Source organism: Tympanuchus pallidicinctus, unplaced genomic scaffold, assembly GCF_026119805.1.
Source record: "Tympanuchus pallidicinctus isolate F22 unplaced genomic scaffold, pur_lepc_1.0 scaffold26, whole genome shotgun sequence".
NCBI lineage: Eukaryota > Metazoa > Chordata > Aves > Galliformes > Phasianidae > Tympanuchus > Tympanuchus pallidicinctus.
This window is the reverse complement of record NW_026294743.1, coordinates 10,896,798-10,920,500: the sequence shown is the minus strand read 5'-3', so window position 1 is coordinate 10,920,500 and position 23,703 is coordinate 10,896,798. Positions and strand designations below refer to the sequence as shown.

Here is a 23,703-nt window from a genome sequence, read left to right as displayed (position 1 = left end):
TCCTGAGGTCATGTATTGTAATGCAGATTTGGCAGCATGGCATTATTACCTAATAAACATAGGCATATATAACAGATGTTGTTATGCGTTGCCCTTGAAGTATAAAATGGTCAAACTCCCTAAGAAAGGCGCAAATGTATCATATCAGGTAGAGCAGATTATTCCTCCACAGCTCACTGTGGATGAGAAAAAAAACAGCAGCAACAACAAATAGTTCAAAATGAAACTTGTGTTTTTATGTCTTCATTTTAGGATTTTTAACATTGTGCACTTTCTAGAAACACTAATTTCATGTATCTTGATATTCATTTGAAAAGTGCACGTAAATATATGTTTGATTTTTTTAGTTTTTACACTGTTCTACTATATATTAAGTGCACCTAGCCATCACATAAATCTTTCACACATATTTGCTTTAGAAATTGACTTCTAGATTTCCTTTTTGTTTCATTGCCTAGACCATTATTTACTAGCTAGGGAAATTAATAATGGTGATCATAATTTTAATCTTCCTACTAATTTCTTTGTTATACAATGAAAACAGATAAAAAATAAAATATTCTGATTCACTTTAGGTGTTTGTTGTGGTTGTTTTTAACTCAGGTGGTCATGTTTTCAAATTGTCATTCACTCTCCCATGAGAGCTATGGTATTTCATGTAATTCTGTGAGTACATCAACACTTCAGATGGCCATAAATAAAACTATGTATGTCTTAACGATCAGTAACATCTATGATTCAGTGCAGCAGGTCATATTAAGAATTATCTTACTAAGAAACTGTAATTGCACTACATAGAAATAGAGCAGTTATTCCACATCAAATTAACTTCTGGGTTTGACTCACCATCAGGCACAGAGGAAAAGCAGAACGTAACACATGTTCGATTCCAACACATGGACACAAACTTCAAAACAGTAATAAATTTACATAGGCTTTCATTACTTTTTTACATTCCCTAACTGATTTCCTAGTGTGTTTGTAGAGAGCACACTGAAATATTTCAAAAGCAATTCTCTCACAAATTTTCTATAGCAGATACGTGCAAATCTACAGTGTAATTTAAATGGACCACTAGAGATTAAGATTTTGGAGGATGAAAGCCTTTAAAGAAAATGCAAGAAGTCTTAAAACAGCAGCATTAAATAATAAATTTTCTTGTATATTAGGGATGTTTTAGACATTGCCTGCTTTTAAAGGAGATTTAGTCTTAATTTCCTTAATCTGGATAAACTGGATAACTTCTCACTAGATGGTTTTACTGTCACACAAAGTTTATGGCACATAAATTTTGTCTAACTTCTGTATCTAGAAGAGATACCTACATATTAAAAAAATATATTTAATAGACCTCTGGAGATTGAAACTTTAGAGCATAAAAGCCTTCACAGCAAATTGCAAGAAGTATTAAAACAACAGCATCAAATGAACTTGGGAATACCTTGGAGAAAGCTCTCAACTTTATTTCCTCGTGGTGTCACTACACAGCTTCAATGATGCTAATGATGTTCTAAACATCTTAACAATTTATAAAAGAAAAAAGTGGGATCCTAAAAAAAAAAATCCCAAAACTATTTTCGGTTCTTAAGTTCTTTCTGATGACAGTTTTTTTTTCCTTTCTTTTTTTTTTTAATTAAGTCAATTAAGCTTAATTAAGCTACCATTTGGGGGAATGATATATAGTATGAATAAATAATTTTTCAGTAAGCTTCAGCTATCCCTTAAAATAGATAAACATATGGTAGGTACTGATACTTGAATCCATATAGTGCAACAGAAGTATAACTGCAGTACTTAACCACCTAGATCTGACTGACAATGGCCTCGTAATACAACTGATCATGGACAACTCAAGGATATGCACACCATGGGAAGCACAGAAATATTTTGCTGTTCTCCTACCTGAATAACAGAATCCACCTTTTAAGACTGCAAGAATATTCTTCGTTTCATTGCAGGTCACAGGTTTTGGTCAGCATATATCCATAGTCCAATTTTCCTGAGTGAAATAGCTATTAAAAAAATACAAAATAATAATAAAAAAATAATCAGTAATTGCCACATTCTCTATATAAATCTGAAAATGATTTCAGTATGCCATAGCATAGCAATCTGTTTCAGGACAAACTCAAAAAGACAGCTATAATTTATTCCTTGAAATAGCGCTTGCTTTCCTCAAAACTGTTAGAAGGGAAGGTTGGTTTTCTAGGTGTTTTTTTTGTTGTTGTTGTTTTTGTTTTTTAATGACAACAGAAAAGTTTGACAGGGTATCCTTTCATTTAGATTTCTAATCTGGCCAGAGAAGATGTAACAGAATCTGAAGATAGTTCATTTTAGTTCTGAACCCTGGTTAGTCATCATTATAACAGTGCCTTCACTTTCTTCCATGTCTACAGTGACAGCACAGCCAGTCTTTGAGTACCAAATCATATAATTTCAGTAAAAATAAATTTTCAAGCACATTGTTTATGCTCAGTACTTGCTCTAGTTTTCATAATTAATCACTGATGTCTAGGACAGGAAAATGATCAGTTTAATTTATTTTTTTCTCCACTTTTTATTTTTTTTCCCTTTGTTATTTTCACCCACTGAGAACACTTCATCATTTTCATTCTGCTCCATGTACCAGTATAGCTGGTGACTTTCTACAGAGAATTACTTTCTGCAGTTAGGAAAAGAGATAGGTCAGATACACTTGAGTGCAACAACAGCTTAGAAAAAGAGATTGCATAGAGCCAGAAATGCAGCCAGCAGGCTGCTGCAGCTATACTTCTATTCTGACATCTGTGAAACTTCTTCCCAAACTGAAACTTCTGTGACCTAAGACATTTGTTCTCAGCCCCACTTTTTACCTTTTAACCATTGTAATTTATGTTGTCATACTGAAACTGTGAGGAAAGTGATGTTTAACACTTTAATTTCTATTTGACTCTTTGAAAATCCAAAATCAGCTAGATAAACATCCCCTTTCTTTATGGACTAAGCTTATATCAGCAATCTTGGTTCAGTTGTCAGAACTGTAATCACAAAAAAGTCATCCACAGTGGCAAGGAGAGAGAAAACCAACCATACACTGCGCTAGTATCAGCTCGCAAGGCTGATTGCTAGCTGCTGTACTGCTGTTTAATCAGCTCAGCAAAGCTGATTAAAATGCTGCTGTATTTCATGTGCTTTTCCATGACTAAGACACTTTTAAGACTGAGTGTGCCTCTGCAATCACCTACTGAACTGGACTATCAGAATGTGTCAGTTGTAATTACATTTATCAACATTAAAGACCTTTTCATCAATTTGTGTTCACTGTTATACATACTCAAACACGTTTTCATCTGCTATTATATCAGTTAAGTTTTGCATCAATATTTGAAACCATGCTTAATCTGTCGTCACTATAGATAAATCCAATACACAGCAGGCAGTATGCAGTAAGTTTGAAGGATAACGTAATTTTAAAGACAACTCTTCAAAATACCCCAAATAAACACATTCTTATTCGACTACAATTCTATGGCTACAATTCTGCTCTTGAATAAAAGCCTACTGTCTTGCATGAACCATTCATCCTTGGACTTTCAGGCAACAGAAACCATAAACCAAGTTCACCCAAAGTCTACCCTGTACTATAGAATCTCTTAGAAAGAGAGTCTGTAAGTTCGTAGATCCTAGAAAAAGAACATATCAGGGTTCCCATTAAATTTTGCAGGAGAGAGCAAACTGAGTGACCCACATGCCATCAAAGGGGCAAAGACTGACAAATGCATTCTGCTTCTCAGTATTTTGATAGGGGACAAATAATAAAAACATTCCGTACCATTCTCATTTTCCTTGAGCAAACGCGTATCTACCCATGGCAACTGAAGGTTTTATATTCCCTTGGGGGGAACAGAAAGAAGAATTATGCTATTTTATTCCACCCTAGTCTCCAGATTTACATTAATCAACATTTTCTTTGGTGCAGTAGTTACCATAGTGAAACTGCTACTTAAGTCCCTAAGTTACTCCCTTCTCTTTCTTTTTCCTTCCTTTGCTCTCCCTACAAAAAGATAAATGTATATATTTTACTTTGGAAGCAGAAGGAAAAAAAAAACACTATCAAAGTTTTGGGTAAATTCTCACAATGCAAGTTGATATATGCTTTAAATTCTGGAACTACTCTTGTGTAATTTTGAAAGACAGAAAATATCCCCTGTCACCTACATTGCTACTTATGGGTCCTTTTATGTTGTTACTTTATTTTTTTGTTCGGTTGGTTTGTTTTGGGGTATTTTTTTTTAAATCTTCTTTCCACAAATAAGCCAAAACGACACTAAAACTGTCACACAGAATACCTAACCGATAGTCTTAAGTTCAAAAGTTAGCAGCAACACAGGCAACAGTCAGACTGGTCACAAAAGAATATATTTCATTTCATTTAACTTAATATGACTTCAACTAGTACGGTGACTTGAAGTGCTTTAGATAACTTGCCTCCTGTATGAGCCATACTCATTTCATCTCCCAAAAAGAGAGTTACTACATTTTTTCCTGACTCTGCATCCATTTTTAAATTATTTAGAATGAGGTTTACACATCTATCAGAAGATTAATATCTAATACATTGGTAAAGCATATTAAATGTATTCTGACCTCTATGGCTTGCTCCTACTTAGACCAGTCTAAAGCAGATGAGAAAGTTAGAAGAATTTACATGATGCACGAGTGCTCAGGTTCGCAAGCTTACAGTCTTAGGTTATGATTTGCTTATTATCACTATTTGGAATGTCATTATTGATTTACCTACTTACTGCCATATGCCTGAAAAAACTTCAGATAATTATGAAACCTATGCTCAAATCTTACATGCATCTCCACGTATGTGAGTCAGAAATCCTTTTGTCCTGACTTGAAGGCAATATGCGTATATCAGGATTTGAAAACTGAGTTAAACTATCATATGCACATGGAGATGTGAATGGTGTGATTTTCTTTATAATGAGATTTTTTAATGATATTGTTATTTTTTTGACTTATCATAATCGTAGTATCTTGCTAGACTGAAAATAAATTGGGCAAGTATATCTAAAAATAAATTACAGAATTGAAATGAAATTGAGTTTCGCAACTGTGTTCTACAGAGTATTTTGAAAAAAGAATTAAATGTTTGAGGACTACGTACATAATATGGAAATGAGAAATACATTAATGTAAAGAAGACCCTGAAATTAAGCCGAGTATCGTCTCAGAAAGGTTAGTTCACATAACTACATTCTCTATGTTAGATTACATATTTTACATTCTCTGCTGCAGAGAATTATATGAATAAAAATCTTAATTTATACTCTGCTTAGAATTTCTACAACAAATGTTACTATGTCTTGTAAAGTATGACCAAATATTATGAGACAGGTGGTAAAAACTGGGACATTCAAAGAGATTTTTTGACCATCCTGCCCATAGCCTATTGTCCAAAGGAACTGAAATGCTCCACTAATAGCTAAGTTAAAGGCGAATTGAGTTAGTCTGAACCAATGCTAAAAATGTTTTGCATCAATTTAGCAAATTTTGTGTGTAAATAGATACCGAGTGTTCATATACCTTGTTCTTCCAGACAAGCAGTGGTGCCAATAACCTTCAAACGGAGGAGCAAAACCAAAGAGTCTGTAACTTGTTAACAGGTTTCACTGATGCAAGATGTTCTATGATACATCAACGCTGTACGAAACCACAAGAAATTTCCTGTTTAAATAAATCAAGTAAAAAAGTAAAGGTTTAAAATTTTGATCAAGAAACTTTGAAAAACAGTTTATCCAACATTTTCCTATACTGTTCAAATGGAATTCCTATTTTAAAGCAACTAAGAATCATACCTTTTCTTCATTCACAGATTTCCCTTCAAAATAGGGAAGGAGAATCTAAAAAAAAATTTAATGGACAGATAAATTTGGGATAATTTTCAAACTTTATGATTTTAATTAGAAATTCGCTAAAAGTTAGTATGCTATCTTACAGTAAAAGAGAAATTGCAACAATCATTTTATCTGCACAGAAAGCTTTTTATACTTGTAAATTTGTTTAAGCAGAAAGCCTGAGAAAGTATTACCAGTTCCCAGTTCAGTCATATTTTTAATTGTATTTCTTTGTTTATCTGTATCATTTATAAATCTGCAGCATCTCTCCTATTCTCTTCGCATTCGACTTTAAACTCACGTTTCTTTTAGTTATGTTTTCCCCTTGGCTTAATCATGACATTTTGACACTGAAATTCATTTCAATCATTTTAAATGTATGCTGTTCCAGGTACTGAAGCAGCATGGAAAGGAATATAACATTTGAATTAACGTCAGGAATAACTATTAAACTCAGCAAACTACTTGTAACAATGCAATAAAAAATTCCAAGCAGCAGACTGGAGGAAAATGTTACTTCATCCCTTAAATTGTCATTTCAACCAGAAAACTTTACTCGCTGATGGAAGGATCTAATGTTACAATGTGGGTGATACAGGTGGCATTAGGTGTGATGATTTTACAGCTAAAAAAACGTATTTTTAAATCATCTTTGAAATACGTATTATTCTTTCTTTTTGCTTATTTTCTCTTTCTCCTATGCTATGTTTTCCAGTACATCCCTTCATTTCAATCTGCAAACTAATAGCACTACTGTGAAATCTATTGAAGCATGTTCCCCTATTCTTTGGGGCTGAATTTCGTTCTTTATTATTCAACATGCATACTGCCTTCAAGGAGAAAGCACGTAAATAATTTTTTCAGTATTCAGTGCGTATTTTACATTGTACTTGAGAAGCATTTGTGCAGCAAATGAGTAATATTTGTAGCATTTTCTGCTGGATTAAAATGTATGGGTAAAGTTTCTTTTTCTCTATAATACATACTTTTCAAATTAAAAACTCACTTTGGCGGGCTGGATGTGTATCCTTTGAAATTACTTCAGCTGAAGACAAGTAGTTTTGATTAAAATCTATCTCCATTTTCAGAGAATTATATTTCGCTATAGGAGCTCTGATTTCTGACAAATATTATTTGCATCAGGGACTTTAGCAGCAGAATGTATGAATTGCTAGATACTGTGGCAAATATTATCAATGTTATTATTTAGAATCATAGAATTGGTCAGGTTGGAAAAGACATTCAAGATCAAGTCCAACCCCAAACGAACCATTCTACCCTTACTCTAACAACCCTCTGCTAAATCATCTCCCTGAGCACCACATCCAAATGGCTTTTAAACACATCCAGGGATGGTGACTCAACCACCTCCCTGGGGTGCCTATTCCAGTGCGTGACCATTTGAAAGCTCTTTGAATAGTTCTGCAATTCAACATCAATAATAATAACGAAAAACTACTTCAACTGTATACTACTGTAAGAGTAATCAAAGACATAATATTTTTAAGCATTGTCTAAAGTACCCGTAGGGTGCATTCAACTCAACACACAGATAAATTAACAGCTTCAGGAAATAATCATTTCTGCGGTATCACAATTCCTAAGTGTCTCCACTCTTCTCTTTTTTCTAAAATTTCCCCAGAGGCAATACCTGTTAAAGTGACGTCTGAAAATTTTTTCTAGATACTATAGAAATTGTCACTAGTATGAAATACTCATTTTCAATCTTTGCTGACAAGTATCTTTAGGCTTAAATCTTCCCCAGCCATTGAAGACATTTACAATGTTGATTACAGTTCTGGTGCAGCATACTACCCACGGTTCTAAGCTAACAATTAACTATCTATTTTAATAAATAAATTATCTTTGGAGTCTTGTATATACTTGAATGTGTGCATATGCAGCAAATCAAAGGATTGCATTAGCATTTGTTTTAAGTGGATTTATTTATTTGTTGACACACACACATACACACGGCAATTTCTGTTTAGAAAAGTGGATGCTTCCACATATAGTACTATAATGAACACATATAGTTTTAAGTATTCACAGAGAAGATTTATAGCAAGACAAAAATATTTCATCTGAAGCTGCTTCAAATACTTTTTTTATTAGTCGAGATGAAATATTCTTTTGTCACTGAAGGATAGAGTATATTTGCAGTTGAAATGTGGTTTCCCTAAAATGAAAGTAATTTCTCATTTGCAAAGCATTAAGCAGACTGAATGCAGGTGAGAAGAACTTATAGCCCTGCACCTTTCTCCCCCAGCACAACCAATTACAACCTAAACCAAAAAGCAAAGAAATAGAGGCCTATCAGAAAACAAGCATTCAGTAAAACATAAGCGAAGTGATATGTCTGCCATGAAAGAACCTGCGTACTGGTAATTAAAGCATGGTATGTTTAAGCCTGGGGATACAGTGAAACGCATACGTGCCATTCTTTGAATAAAAACTAGTAGTCTTGCCATAGAATCATAGCTGCAAGCTTTTTAGGAGCAGATACGATCAGTTGCATCAGTTCTAATGAGCAATTCAAGGCGTATCGTGGCTTCTAGCTGATCTTGTCTTTGGATGAAGAAGTTCTCTTTACTGACTTTAATAATTAAGAACCGTAATTTTTGGTTTACTTCTTATTTGCTGTTGTGTTGGCTTTTTCCCCTTTCATAAAGGACCATCCTGCTTTCGCTTAACTACTTAATAATTTGATGTTTTGCATTCTATCACGTATTTGGGAATGAGTGATGATAAGGAAAATGCTCTTGACACAGAGAAATATACTCTACCTTTAAAAATTCTATGCATAAAAATTTATATGCGTTTGGGCTACAGAGTTTCTGAGCTATCTCAAACAAATTGGTGGAGGCTATTGTAATTATCTGATGAACACGTAACTAAATCAATCTTACAGCATAGAATTGGTCATTATATTTAACCTACAATTACAGTCTCCACCTCTTTCCTCCGTGTCCGGAGACAAGCTCTGCTAAAATCAGAAGGTACTTTCATAGAACTTTATTCTCCTTTTGTCCAGCAGCTTGAACACACTTATCTGTCCTCCTGTGAGAGTAAGAAAACATGTACTGTGACTTCTAAGAGGTAACTATCTCTTCACCCTCAACGGATATTCACTTGCCTACTTCCATATATTCTATTTGTAGAAGTTCTTTTCACTTAGTGATCCTCTCTAAACAATTTTTAAGCAAAGGTCAAGCAAAGCAAGCAAAGGTATTAACTGAGTAGAATGTTATTACTGTGCTTATTCTTGTATGGACTGGTAAGGAATGTTTCGTCCCAGATCAACACGAGACAATCAAAACATGGTGTGGACAGTTGTACACTCAAAAGCATTTGTTCAGAACTGTTTGCTTTCAAATGGGAAGCTTCTTTCTGCTGATTTAAATTTGCACGGCCTTGAAGATGAGAACAAAAGAGCTCCTGCTGAGATTTCTGAATCCAGAAGCTGTTGCTCTGAAAGAGCAGGCTTGACTGCTCTGGACTATAAGAATATGTATGTTTGTTGTATCACCACAACCCTGGACAATCCACAACTGCCAAAGATCAGCACCCTCTAACATCACTGGATTGAGGAGCGGTGAACTGCTGTGCTTTACTGGTTTTGGATAACTGTCTGTCTGTCTCTCTTGCTCTATTTTCTATTTTTTCTCTTCTTTTACTCTTTCAGTCTTTGTAGTAGCCATTGCATAATATTGCATTACCTTTAACACTTATAAATTGCTATTAGCACATACGCCAATTTTACCTCCAAGTATTAGTTGTTAAGAAAGCTCTCCATAAATGAAAGTGCATTATTCCTCTGAGTCTTAGATGACTACACCATGGTAGTGAGCCCTACTGACTAGGGGAGGCATGACTCAGGAGACAGAAAAACATTCACCTTCACTGAAACCCACTGAGTGGGGCAACACAATGCTATTCATGCTTTCTGATGCCGCTGTAATTGGCTTTATAGACACCATCTCAAATGCATGAATTTGAACAAACAGAGAAAGTCTGGGAACATGGAAGATAACTTCTAGTTGTGAAGAATGTTTTCTACTTTCTGCACGTTATTTTTTTCTGTTATTTCATATAACAAAACACAATATTCCAGTAGACAACTCTTAGATATATGTTTATTTATGCAGAGAGAGAAAACAGAGTATTCTTTGCAGAACTCGACAAACAAAAGTTGTGGTAGGAAAATAATATGCAAAATTAATTTTTTTTTTTCCTTTTCATAAGGGCATTTACTTTCATTAATTTTATTTTTGTAGTGTCATTAGCTATAGAAAGAAAAAAAGACTACTATTGTCTGCTAACTGGGATCACCTGGAAGCATATTTCTAATGCTTGTTACAAATAATATTAGAAAAGATGGAAAATCTGTTTTGCATCGACATCAACATGCACTCAAATGTCATATATACAGTCCTAAAAAGCAGGAAACTAATTCTTTGGCATACTTTCACTATCAAAAATATAGTGAAATATGGCAGCATATTTAACAGCTATTATTCTTTCTGCTTAGGATTTTTTTTCTGCTTAGGATAATTAAACAGATTATGTTTATGCAGTAGAGAGAGAGTTTTCCAAATTACTATGATTGTTCTTAAAAATAGAATTAAGAAAAATATAGTAGCAGCATGACTTCATGATACACTTGCATGAAATTTACTGTACATGTTCAAGCTTCATTTTCTCCCCTTATTTCAAGACCTACTTACTAGTTTTATTATTGTTATAATAAAAATCTTCCAAGTATCATAAAATAGCCTAATATTGCACAGAAGTGTGAATTATCACCCTATTTTAATGGTAACAATTTTACTGTTCCCTGAATTTTAAATTTTGTCTAATTGCAGGGAACAAAAACCCAGGTAGGCAAGCTAAAAACCAGTGTACTGTGCTGAATCAGAGAGGCGAAAATGTATCTCCTGAAACCCTCATTGTGTGAACCCTATTCATAGGAAGAATATAACTTCTCTTTTTTCTTTTTCTATTTTTTTTTTCAAATCAAGTTCAGTACTTCTAACCTGGATTTCATTAACCTCTCTAAACATTCAGGAAGAGCTGTTCTAGCATAGAAGCAGAAAATAGCAAATGAAAATTACCTAGTCCAAGTTATTTCCATTTCACCTTTTTGCTTTTCTTCATATAAACTGTGGATATCTATAAACGTTATTAATTAACACTGGGGTGTGATCTGTATTTCATACTGGAATATGGAAATAACACTACATTTTTCTAAGCTTAAAATTCTGCAGAAAGTCTATAATGCTGCAGGTCAGAACAGAGCCTTTGGCTGTTTATCTATGAAAGTGAGCGACAGGAATCAGCTCACAACAAATAAGAGCAGAGAACAACCACACTCTAGAAAAATCATTCCCTAGAGAAAGAAAAATAAAACAACATACAAAAAAAGACTAAAAGCAAGAACAACAGATAAAAGACAAAGACGCTGTTTCCAAAACTGAGTCTATTCAAAATGAAAATAAAGTCAAAACTAACAAGCAAAATAGCACACATACACACACACACACACACACAAAAAAAAAAAAAAAAAAAAAAAGAAAAAAGAAAAAGGGCTATGCAATATTGTGAATGATTATATTAAATGAAAGCCATACCAGGCACAGACAGAAGATGCAAAGGGCAAGAGGCCCCTTTCCTGCTCTATTCAAAATCTGGTTGATGGTTTACATAACAGTCACAGATGATCCTGTTTCCCCACATCTACCACAATGGCACTCACATGTTTTGCTATTGGCAATTTCTTCTCTTTTGCCCTAAGAGAATTATAGCATTATGACTCCTATACAGACACTAAACATTACTCAGGGGTAGAAGAAAAAATGATGAATGTTCCTTTTTATTATTTTCTTTTCCTTCTTCACTGTTTTACTTTTGCCTTATTACTTATTGTTTAGTTAGTACTAAAGTCATCCAGCCAAACAGGTTTTTTTTTGATCTACAAAATACAAAACATATTGTTTGGAAAGGTTCATAATTTCTACTAGTTTTGGAGAATGATTAATTCCACAGAAATGGATCTACTAAAGCAAAATCCTGAGACCCCTTGTTTGTTATCATTGAACTGAATCTTAACATACAATAAAATATAGCCCTATGAAAAGTTTGGATTATTCTGGTACATGTTCTCTAAAGCTGTTTGAACAGCAGTAGCAACTTAAGTCAGCTTTTTTTTTTTCCCTCTTTTGTTTGTTTTCTATTAACATATACTTTCAGTTATTTTACACTTCCAAGCAGCAACTGAATTTTTCTTTTTTTTTTTTTTTTTTTCCTCAACATTCTGCTAAACTTTTGTGAAGAACTATGAGAAGGGGTGACTTATGTCAAATGCTTTTTCAGTGAATGCTGTAGGGAATCATTTCTAGAGATAGCTTGATAGAAAAAAAGAGTATCCCTCTCCCCCCCAAAACCAAACTCACAAAACATATAAGAACGTAGTTTTTGAATTCATATCAAGATTACTGTTCTGAGTCTACATAGTCTTGGTTTGTTGAGATGATTGTTATTTCATTAGTTTGCTTTGCTGTGTTTTGTTTTGTATTCAGTGGTGAGTTTTTGATCTTTATAAAATGTGAGCTTTTTGAGTGCTCACACCATCAATAGTATTGCTATTGACTGCTTCTATGTAACTGGTTTAAATTGTAAGAACAGAAGCTGCAAGAGCACAAAACAAGAGCTGCAAACTATGGTAGGCACATTGAAAGGGAATTACATATACTAAGATACACCAGGTAGCGTGAGAAATGGATACAAATGTAAAAGCAAGCCAAGAAATAAAAGAGTAGGGAGTTAATGAATCATCACAGAAATAGTCCAGACTTACCTTGACTGGCTGATATACCTTCTTGAAATTATTTCCAATATGGAGTAGAATTTCAGTGCTAGCTTATGCAGAAATAACAACAATAAAATCAGGCTCTCTTTAGCCAGAAACTGAAGTGCATTTGTATAATTTAACTACCTATACTTTATTAATAACACACAATCTCTCAATGCTTCAAAAAACAGGCCTTGTTCATGATCTCATAGATTTTTTAATGCAATATTAGTGCAATCAAGAAATTAAATAAAAATAAATCAGTGAAAATAATTATCCACTAAGAAGCAGTATTTTAATATATACTAGACAATTGCTCTTGCTCACTGTGACCTGTTTGAGTATCCAACTCATTCCTCACAATTTCTGTGCTCCCATATGTGGTTAGGAATTTAAAAAATAGGTTGGCTCCAGCAGAGCAGTCTGGAGAGTGAGGATGCCACTCATGCCTCCTTGGAACTGCTGAGCAAAATTAAGGAGGGAATGGCTAGAAAACTGTCAAGAGAGACCTGAAACTGAGACTGGAGCTCAGGAAGGGGTTAAGATACAGCAGAGAGGATGAGCCCAGCAGAAAGGCCACAGACAAGATGAAAAAAAACTCTGGGGCAGGAGGAAAATGAAGAAATATTACTGATGTTGAAAAGGTAGCAAGTTGATTGAATGCAAATATAGAATTTAAGTCCAGTTTACACGGACACAGTGGGCAGCTGGAGAGTAACGTACTAATCATTATATTTCTTTTTTGTTGTTGTTGTTGTTATTGATTTCTCTTGATTTCCAAAGTTAATTGAGTTAATTTGAACCTTAAGCCTTTTGGTTTTTGAGGGAGTTTCTTTAAGAAGAAGGTAAGATACAATTATTCAGCTGCAGTAGCTAAAGCATTATCATATTTTTATACATACACAGATAAAGAAAAAGGCTACTGCTATGACAGTGTGCACACAAAAGGTAAATTAAAAAAAAAAAAAAAAGGGTACTGTGCCCACCTTACAAAATGATGACAAAGATAGCTACTAACAAAATGCTTCTGGCAACAGAAGAGTTTCAGGCAAAACAACTTCACCTTCAAGTTTCTTGAAAGAAGGTGGCTACACTCAAGTTAATCCCCTCTGTTCAACTGTTTTTGTCTTGATCATGTTATTATCACGTCTGAAACAGCATTTGTGATGTTTTCTTACTCTTTATATTGAAAACATAATACTGTTACCAATTTCACTGTCTTGCAAGTATTTTTTACAAATATCACTGACTTAAATCCCACAGGACAAGTCCATCTAATAACACACTAATAGATTTCAAGTTCTTGAACAGACGCGGTTTTTTAAGATTTTTATGTGATGTTATTTTCCAGCTTGCTAACCTCACTTTCTTTATTGTTGGTTGATTTCCATTATTTCATCTGCTACAATAATTTCATGTCATTTTCAATGAAATCTTGAAACCCTAGCCATACTTGTCTCACATATTTTTTCCCCTACAGTAAAATTCATTTTTATCCATCAATTTTCTGCTATATTCCTTCACCTCTTCATCAATACTGTATTGTCTTCTACAATACAGTACCATTTTTAAACATTTTTTGTTTAAAATGTTTCTTTGTAAACAGAAATAATTTAGATTTTTATTTTAACATCAAAATTTAAACTAAACATTATCAGAAAGTCACTTACTACTGTGCACATTCAAATCCCTGATTTCAGCCTGCTTTAACACTTTTTCTCTCTCTTTTTCTCTCTCTTAAAATCACTCTTTCTCTCTCTTAAAAAATTAAAATGTGTATGTCAACTGAAATCCCTGCCACTTCTTGTTAGAGAATTCAGGAAAATACTATCTCCTTTGTCTTACCTTTTGAAGAAGAAATTTCTTTCTCACTTTGAACTTTTGACCTGCGCAGAAATCTATCTCCCTGTTTGCTTCATTATTTCTTTAAAAGTTTTCAGGAAAAGTCTACTGTAAACTCAGAATCAATTTTTTTTTCCAGTTAAGTGATATAGCTCAGTAGTTGTTTGGTATTCTACATTGCACAGTGTCTATGGAAATGAAAAACTTCTACAAACTGTGGAAAGTAAAACTTTCCCCAAAAAAACTTCCCAACACAAAAAGATTGTATGGTTTCTTTTCCCTCTAAGAAGACTACCTAGCCATTAGTTCCTTTTGAAAAGGTTGCGTTAAGATTAGATTATTGCTTTCTTGTTGATGAGCTGTGGGAAGTATTATCAATCGCCATCACAGCACTCAGGAATCTCACCTTTGTTTTGTTAGGCACGGTGTAAAGACTGGAGAAATGATATGTTGCACCATAGATTTTCAACAGAAATACATTGCACAAGCACAAACATTACTTGTATTCTTCTCTAGTTTTCTTGTTCCTATAATAACATATCTCCAGTCAAATGGATATGTGTTTACTCAAACAAAGGTTTCTTTCTGAGTGATTTTTTCCACTGATATCTAAGTCCACATTTAGAGTCGCACGTAATTTTTCATTTCTAGATTAAACTTTTGGGTTTATGCTCTAGGCTGGAAGTGTAGATGGATATAAAATACCCTGAATAGCCATCTGCTATTTCATCAGTGGCAGCTGGAGTAGAAGACTAATTCTGGAATAATTTTAGTATTATTAACAAAATAGAAAAGAAAAACCAAAAAGAACTAAAGTAAAGAACCTTACCTAAATTATTTTAACGTGCTGAGAACCTATGGGAGATGATGCTAAAACTTCTGCATCGCTTATTACACATCAAAATCACAGAGAAAAGTATAAATAATGCATACTGAAATCTACATCTTTTTCCACTTGAGATAAGTGTTTTATATATCTTCACAATAATGTTTCAGAAAACCTACAGTAGCTGAAACTTTAAATGAAACTATATAAACTGTAATTTGAGATTCTATGGGCATCCAGTTTCTTCTAACAGACTAACCATTAATGAGAGCCACGTTTGCAAGCTACACAATCAAAAAGAGAGGGAGAGAAGAATGTTTTACAACCTCACGGTAAGGGCTGTTACGAGAGACAACTACAGAGCAGGTAAATAGAGGCATGTGCTGCCTCAAAACATAAAAATAAAGGATGGAGGAAAAACGTAAAGTTCAAATTCCACCAAGATTTTCCTCAGAGAACAAGAACTAAGCGTTGTACAGAAAGGTATCAGGTACATGGTTAAATCCTGGGCACATTTCAAAAAAGTAAAATAAATGAGGGTATATCATAGTTATACAAATGTGATATTAAATAGTTGATCCTAAAATATGTTTTGTGAGCTTTCTTAAGCTATTTTGAGAAACGGAGTTTCTACTGAGAATTTACGTTATTAAAAAAAAACAATGAAAGGAGGGATTCAATAGAGGAAATGAATAATGAATTCTATCAGCAAACTGAAAAAAAAGAAAAACAAACAAACAAACACCAATCTTAAAAAGACATTGTTGATTTTTCTTAAGTCTGTCCTAGACAAGTCAAAACAAGTGAACATGATTTGACTGGCATAGAGCAGCATAATGGGAAGCATTGAAAGAGGAAAGCTAAGTCTACAATACTTATGGGTTCTTACGTGGCTGACAAGATGTGTATTTCTTAGAAAAGAAACTGCAAAAGCTCTAACTTTGGCTTAATATTTGTTCTTCTATTTCGCTTTCCTTCAGAGAAAGCAGTATTTTTAGCACCAAGCATTTGGAGGAGCACTGAAGAATCTCTGTGTCAACCTACTGAGCAATTTGCCTGAGAATCTTATAGATTCTGAGCAGTTTGAGAAGTTTGGAGAATTTTAAGAATATCCATTTTACTACCATAGAGAATTCATCAAGAGCAGAAACTCATAAATTTCCAGATCTTAACATAGAGAATAACAACAATGAATTAATAATAATAATAAAGGTCTTACAAAGCTGCTTTGAATCTTCTCTCTATTTAAAGGACAAAACAGTAATTGCACAACTGCAAAAACCAAGACAGATGAATGCAGTGTTGTGAAGTCCACCTTTTCCTCACAATAAATGCAATTCTTTGAATGTTGATTGCAATTGTTATTCACTGCTCCTATAGTCTTCAGCCAACTTAAAATGAAAATGATTCAGTGGCTGATGGGGTCCTGAGATGTTTTCATTGCTATACACAAACCCACATACATGTAAGTATGAAGCAAGCAGATGCAATAATATTATGAACACTCAGTTGTTCTGTCTCCCCAAGCCTTTTTCACATAGTGCTGTGATAAGCAGTATGTAGTAAGGTACTGGTCTGAAATTCTATAAACTAAAATTAGATTTTAATTCTTATCAATAAATGTTAGGGAGGAAAACATATAAAGAGAACTTCAAAATTGTAAAGAAATAGCTAAAAGAGACCATCTCCAGGCTTCCACAGTCGTGTCAAGACAAGTAAAAAGGAACAAACTGACCCACACTGAAGGTTTTGTGATAAGTTTACAAGAGACAGGGGTCTCTGAAACAACTTAAGATAAAATTTCACAATATCAAGGATTTATATATATATTGATCCTTATCATAAAATCCACGCAAAATTCCTGAAATTCCACTTTCAAATAGTTTTCTGGATTATATATATATAGAATATACTTCAACTTTAAAAGAAACGCTGACGGATATACCTATATACCTGCATCAATTACTGGTTACTCAAAATACAATAATCCCAGCCAAGAACAGAGCTGTAGAATGCACAGAGTAGAGAATGAGTCTTTATGAGAATCTCATAAGATAAAACAAACACAGGAATTAAAGCAGTAAACAATGAATGTAAAAAATTTAAACTTGAAGAATGTCTCAACATAAATACAACCCATTAGGTAAGCTGACTTCAAGACGTGATAAAATTACTTATCTTATAGTAGTTGATTGACTGGCAAGCTTCAGAAGTGTGAGTTCATGAACCAAAGAGCTTCTATCAAACCTTACAAAATGAGAATACAATTGCCTTGTAGCACAGAGAATAAACTTACTTGTGAGTAATGGAAAGCTTTTAAAACAATAAAAAAGAGGTTCTGGGTAATATAACACTTTCATATGCCTGAAGACATAGATCTGTTTTGATTACACCTCTGATCTCTATATTCCCAAAATGCCAGCAGTGTGGTTTTCATAGGAAATCTTCTATAATGATCAGGTCCTAAATGTAATTCCATGAAATAATTCCAGACGTTTTTATACTTTAAAATACAGAAACAATAAATGCTGATAAGTTTTTGCAGAAACAGTAAAGACATGCAATATACCTAAGATACACTTTACATAAGTATTCTTAGAATACAATTTTCCTTTATGCTCTTTTTTTTCTTTTTAATTTGGTCAGTGAGCATGAATGCCGTTTTTATTCTTCCATTCATGTTTTTTAAATCTCATCCAATACATCAGTGAAATGATTCAAACTTATATCTGCAGAGTCGGAGCAATTTTCCCTTCTATTTTTTTTAATATAAGTCCCAGGTAGAAAGAAAAAGTTGAACTTTAATACACTGATTATTTTTATCTTTGTTCACTAATCTGCTACAGTCTCCAGGCTCATTTTGAGTCCCATTGGAGTTTCAGGTTTAGAGACTGTACTGAATTCTGAGTTTATTCTGTTTCCTCAAAAGTCATTCATTTACTTATGCTTATCAGTAATAAGGATTGCTTCTAGACAGAAAAAATGTCTTTTTTTTTTCCTAGTATTTGAGTACAACAGCCCATTACAGAAGTCACTTTAGATTTCTAGAAAATATAATATGAAGATCTGCAAGCAAGGTACATCAGCAAGGCCCAACTGAACAAACAGTTACATCAACAGAAATATATATGTTTACATTAATGACACTGAACCAAATTCTAGTCTTAGGAAGAAAGACGTTCAGTTGATTTAGGTTCACATCTGAACCTTAATCTGAAGGAATCAGTATTCAAACATCATCCTGTAAAGACAGCGTGAAATTCAAGTTATTTGAGATATCATTGTATGAAAGAATTTAAAATGGAAATCATAAATAGGATGGAAAAAAAAATTATGCATAAATCTGGCGTTCCAAGAGCTAAGCTTAAAAGAAGGCAGGAAAAAAGCAGAAAACTCATGTATGGATTAGTGGTTAAGAAATGTGTCTTTAGAAATTTCAAGTCATAAATGATGATTAATCATTTTGTATTCCACCTTCAAGTATTTTTAGCTGCTTTAACAAAGACAGAAAATTGGTGCCTTTTGTACTGAGCAGTGTAAGAAGATAAAGATTATGAAAACATTCTGGAATTCATATTTTCCAGAAATCATATAATCATAGAATCATAAAATGGCCTGGGTTGAAAAGGACCACAGTGCTCATCCAGTTCCAACCCCCTGCTACGTGCAGGGTCACCAACCACCAGACCAGGTTCCCAGAGCCACATCCAGCCTGGCCTTGAATGCCTCCAGGGATGGGGCATCCACAGCCTCCTTGGGCAACCTCTGTCAGTGCCTCACCACCCTCTGCATGAAAAAATTCCTACTAATATCTTAACTTAAACCTCTCCTGTGTTAGCTAAAAAAAAAATTCCCCCTTGTCCTATGACTATCCACCCTCGTAAACATCTGTTGCCTCTCCTATTTATTTTCTTCCTTCAAGCATTGGAAGGTCTCCCCGGAGCCTTCTCTTCTCCAAGCTAAACAAGCCCAGTTCCCTCAACCTTTCCTCCTTTTGGACCCGCTCCAAAAGTTCTGCATCTTTCTCGTACTGGGAGCCCCACGCCTGAATGCAATACTCCAGTGCTTTGATTTCCAGAGAAACGTAAACCTTTTGTGTCCATCAGCATCAGGCATTCCTTTTCTTGACATTACAAATCTGAGAGAAGCTCAGCTTTTCCTTGATTTAAATGTCTTTGGCTTTATAAATATATGTATACACATATTAGGAGGCAATCTAAATTCTTGGTTCACAGTCTACTACAGTTATCATGAAAATTCTCCTACACAAACGAAAAAAATTTTGTCAGTTCTTGCCTAAATTCTACAAATGGACAAAATCAACTCTTCTGCATAGTTCAAGCCAAAGAGCAGAACCTGACCTCAGAAAAAAACATACCATTAAAAAAAAGAAAAAAGAAATTCAAATAGTGGCAGTTCTAATGTTATTCAAAATGTTCATTACATGATGTCCTAAATGATTGCTGTAGGTGACTCCCTGCTGATAGGAACTGTATGTCAACCTCACCCTACCTGCAGGTAGGCATTGGAGTCAGAGTGTCCCTGGAGGTGTTAAAGAAGTGTCTGAAAGTTGTACTGAGGGATGTGGTTTAGTGGGAAATATTAATTAGGTGAACAGTTGGACAGAGTGATCTTAGAGTCCTTTTCCAACCTGTGATTCTGTGATCTTTTCTTACACATAGCAATCAAAATTCTTTGAAAGCAGTGATGGATAACAGTTTCCCATGCACAGATCCACATGGGCACATCTTGCTTAGAGCAGAGAATGAAGGTAATAAATGATCATGAGAAAGTGGTTTAGGATTATGTATTTTCACAGGCAACACTAAAGTGCTGAAGTTGAAGAATGCTGATTATTCAGACTTTTAAGGGGTATTAAATACATTGAGATTTTCTAGGAAGTTTGTTGGTTAGAAATAAAATGTATTGATGAAATGGAACAGGAATGGTAGAAAAAAAATACAGTTTGCAAGATCAGATGATCATGCTCGTTGGGTTAACATTTTATAGTCAAATAAATTTTTTATGCCTAATGTAGCAAATTTCAACACTACTGGATAAATGCTATTAGTGTGCTTCCTACCTATTTAAAAAATGGTATAAAACAGCATACATATCCAATATTTATTCCCAGAAAAGACACTCCAGCATATATGAAAGCAGCCACCCCTCTCACTATGCACATTTTGGGCAAACCATGGCCATGGAGACTGATTTTTTTAACACTCATTATATTAGTAAAAAATTAAATAAATATGCTAGTATCATAAAGAATAAATTAGACTGAATTTTATTACGAAGGTTTTACTTCTGCTCCTAAGTGTGTGCTTTCCCTAACTTAAAAATAAATATATATATGTATTATTCGGTTTGTAAATTACTTGAAAGATAAATATTTACTAAAAACAGCAGAAACTGATGTATCTGTTTTGCTGGCCAACACTAATTGGGGAAGGAATTTTATCAACAGGTACAAACAAAAAACAAAAATCAGCAATGAAAAGTAATTTCAATGTTTTGAAATTTCTAAGTTATTTTTTCATTAAATTACTATATAAAACATTTTCAAGTCTTACGCTACCTTTGCTTGTGAACCAGTAAGATATATTTTCTTCACCTTTATCATTTTGCCACACTAAGTTTCTACGATAACCTCAATAGACCCAAACAAAAGCATGTGCTCACCTTCAGGTGATACAAGTTATTAGTCCATTTTCTTCACAAAGGTATTTTCCTACACAAAGTGAAACCCCAAAGCTATCTCTAACCTCATTTAATCTTTTCCATACCTTGATAACCTGCCCTGCAGAATTTTGTCTTTATTACACTCATGAAAGAGAATGCTTTCGTCTGCAACTTTTCATAGCAACAGAATTGCACCTCAGACTTGTGCCATAAGACATGACACTGTAACATATGAAATATGAATTATTTTAAAAGTAAAGGAATCCTGAAACGGAATGCCTTTTCCAGAGGCAAAACTTCAGTTCAGGTTTGCAGGCTGGGTGGCTTCATCATCAAATCCAACCAGAACTTGACCTGCAGCAAGATGGGTCAGACCATCTCAGGTCACTTCCTGACAGTCAGAATTTGTACACAGTCCAGCTGCAGTATGAATTTTTCACTGAGAGAGATAACAAAACATAGCTACACATTCATGTTTAATGCCATCTAATAACTTCCTCTCTTCCCCATGACCCCAACCACGACCAAAGCTACTGATGCAATAAGTGAAAAAAAACAACAATGACCTCTCTAACCTCCAAACACACACCAAAAAAAATCCTCTGCCTCCTTCCTACCCCTCAAAAAACTCCTGGGAGAACTCACAGACCCCGCAGTTTTGAAATGTTAAGATTACTAGTTACACTTAGGGGTCTTTAATCCACATAAAATATGCAACCCTACCTCTAGGGCCGCCTGAGGAGCTGCTCTTGTTTCCATTTCCAGGCTCCACCAGAGTGAGCACTCTCCAACATCCATCTCCCAGGTGCTCTACGTTCTTGTTATACAACAAATCTGCAGAGTTAGTCAGACAAGTGTACTGATTTGTTTACATACCTCTGGTCTCACTTACGCCCCCTTTTAATCCTTTCTTCCAAATTTGTTTCTTTCATCCCTTGTTTTCCAAGCTTTTTCTTCTCTGCGTAAACACTGCATAAATCTTGAACAATCCCCACGTTCCCTTGTCCAAATCCAGCATGTTCCTCTCCTCCTCTCTAATATATCCTCTCCATTTTTATGCAGTTGTTTCCCTTTGTGTGTGCAACGTTCCTATGCAGAGCTGCCATCAGCGCTATGCAGCAGAGACAAAGTCTTAGCTTTTGGGGGAAAAGTCTTAGCAACTCACTCATTATTTTTAGTAGCTTGTTCAGATTCCAACCTCATCGCTTCTCTAATTTTAATTTTGAAGAATCATTAAGTCAGGTATCCTTACATTAGTCAGTAGCTCTGCAGAATACTGAACTGGAGTGTGCAGTTTTCAAATATTTTGCTTTACTAAATTCCCTTAAATTTTGAATATCTTTAAAACCAAACTCCCTCAAACTTCACGTTTCACTCATCATATTTATAAGGCACTGAGATACACTACAAAAGATGAATTTATCATCAGCAGCAAATTACTGCGTTAAAGTATATAGTTTCTTGTGTCACTACATAAATATAAGTATCAGGAAGTTAAGGCTTTTGAGACTTCCCTGTCTAGATTCCAGTTTCTTTCTTTCTTTGTCCTGAGATGTATTTTGTATATAGATACTTTTCTCTACCTTCACCTAAACAGAGTGTTACTGATAACTATTCTTCACAGTTTCCATGAAAAACAGAGTAACCAGCACTCCCTTATGAAAGCATAACAAACAAAAGTCCACAACAACTCTTGCATGGTTTGATGGAACTCAGAACACAAAGCTGCGGAAACAGAATAGATCCAGAAATTCATTATGCTACTCCTATTCTCTGTAGGATTATATTTTCTTAGTTTGTAATTAAAAGCTTGTGCTTTCTGAAATTAGTACTTCTGACATATTTGGGCTGTATTTGAACTTCTAGTTAGCAGGATTACTTTGAGATCTTTTATGCTGGAGTGCCCTTAATCCACAGGCAAAGTGTTTCTGTGAGTGATTTAGTCATTGAAAATGATTTTGAGGTCCTAAAGTGTAGTTTCACTGAAACGTGCATGAATTTTTCCCACATTAAACCCAAAATGGATGCATTCATACAGCAGGCAATATGTTTCCGCCAAGATTCTTCTGCCAGATTCCTACGTAGCTTTGGACTTCTATTTTTCAGTATGATTGATTGTTCTCTGCTAATTTTGAACTACTCTCAATATAGGATCGCTTCAGTTAGACAATCACCAAAAGTCCACGATCTCTTGCACCTACAACCATCCATACATTCCAGAGTCCAAGCAAGTCATGTCTCACGGCAGTATTCCTGAAAATAACTCTTGCTCCATGTTCCCTGTCTCCTTTGCAGCCTTCTCCACTATTAATCACACCCATGTTAATCCAAGAAATGAAAAAGTATATGTGAATTAAATTTGTATATCATAAGGAAGATACAGTCATATCAAAACTATTTCTATTCTTCTCTTGCTCCCTTTTTAAACCTCAGTTGCTGAAACTGGCACATCATTCAGCAATAAAGGACAGCTCATAAATGTAAGAAGGAAAACTCGCTTTAATTAAAAACTTCCTTAAATGTAAATAGAGAAGATAGATAAGTATGAAAACAAGTGATTGGAAAAGTCATAAATATCACAGAGCCGATTTTCTGAAGGAGATTCCAATGTAAGC

The 23,703-nt window shown here is 34.4% G+C and overlaps 1 long non-coding RNA gene across 3 annotated transcripts in view; it reads right to left on the bottom strand.

The window, feature by feature from the left end:
* Positions 1-23,703, bottom strand: part of LOC128084393 (uncharacterized) — a 51,978-nt gene that overhangs the window by 11,058 nt on the left and 17,217 nt on the right. For 2 of the 3 annotated variants that reach the window (XR_008208508.1, XR_008208506.1), the window contains exons 2-4: positions 5,847-5,891; positions 5,575-5,715; positions 1,903-2,012 (exon numbers count right to left, since the gene is read on the bottom strand). This is a non-coding gene — a long non-coding RNA (uncharacterized LOC128084393). The remainder of the gene's footprint in view (positions 1-1,902; positions 2,013-5,574; positions 5,716-5,846; positions 5,892-23,703) is intronic. The other variant, XR_008208507.1, reaches the window with a different exon arrangement.